The following is a 989-nucleotide window of genomic DNA, read 5'->3' as shown; positions in this document are numbered from 1 at the left end:
CCCAGCAGAATAAGCTGAGAGTTTTCATCAAATAATAATAATAATAATAATAATAATAAATGCCATTTTCCTCTTGCCCTTTCTTAGGTAAATTCCTCAGGCAAAGAAGCACTCCTTTCTGTGACATGATACTGCCACATTTTTTTTTTTTTTTCTTTTTAACTAGAGCTGACTCATGTCTATCACCTTTTTTGAGCTTGCAGAGTAATATATCAGCCAGAAATAGCAGCTGGATCTAAATTCAAATCAATGCTATCATTTTTCAAGGGGGGAAAAAAAAACTGCATTGTATAATACAGTCTGAAAAAGAATGGAATGATCATAACTGAAATGAGAACTGATATGGGGCCCATAACAACAACAATGGAAAACTCATCAGTTTTATAATATAGTCACTAGCAACAGCAGTAAGTTGTTTCAGTCACATGGTACTTATTTACTGCTCCTGGCTAATTGTCTGGTACCCTGTTTATGGAAACAATGGTGAGTTCAGCTGATTGTCTGGTACCCTGTTTCAACCATATGGCTTCTATACACCCTGCTCTCAGCTGGTTGTTCGGTACTCTGTTTCTGGCATGTGGTTTCTATTTAAACTGCTCTCAGCTGGTTATTTTGATGTTGTTGTTGTTGTTGATATTGTTGTTTAGCATCAGGTCAGTTCTGACTGAGCTGATTTATAATTAGAGGCATTCCAGCCAAGACCATACCACCTTTTTTTTCTTTTTTATATGCAGTAAAGATAAGGTGTGAACTGAAGGATATTTGGTTGCTATTTTTATCGGGTGGAGTGTCCATGCAAAGGATTTCAAGTGGTGGTGATAATGGTGGAAGTGACAATGGCAATGGTGAGCATACATCTTCCCCCCACCTCTACCACCTTAATCCAAATGACAGTAATGGACCAGTTTAATAATAAAGTTGATGGTAATGGTGATGATGATAATGATATCAGTGTTGATGTTATGGCAGTAGTAGTAGTAGTAGTGGTG

The 989-nt window shown here is 37.1% G+C and overlaps 1 protein-coding gene across 5 annotated transcripts in view; it reads right to left on the bottom strand.

The window, feature by feature from the left end:
* Nucleotides 1-989, bottom strand: part of LOC106876396 (uncharacterized) — a 206,092-nt gene that overhangs the window by 123,202 nt on the left and 81,901 nt on the right. The gene's annotated exons all lie outside the window — the stretch shown is intronic.

Source organism: Octopus bimaculoides, chromosome 14, assembly GCF_001194135.2.
Source record: "Octopus bimaculoides isolate UCB-OBI-ISO-001 chromosome 14, ASM119413v2, whole genome shotgun sequence".
NCBI classification, from domain to species: Eukaryota; Metazoa; Mollusca; class Cephalopoda; order Octopoda; family Octopodidae; genus Octopus; species Octopus bimaculoides.
The sequence above is the reverse complement of the archived record's forward strand: the minus strand, read 5'-3'. Positions and strand labels throughout refer to the sequence as shown.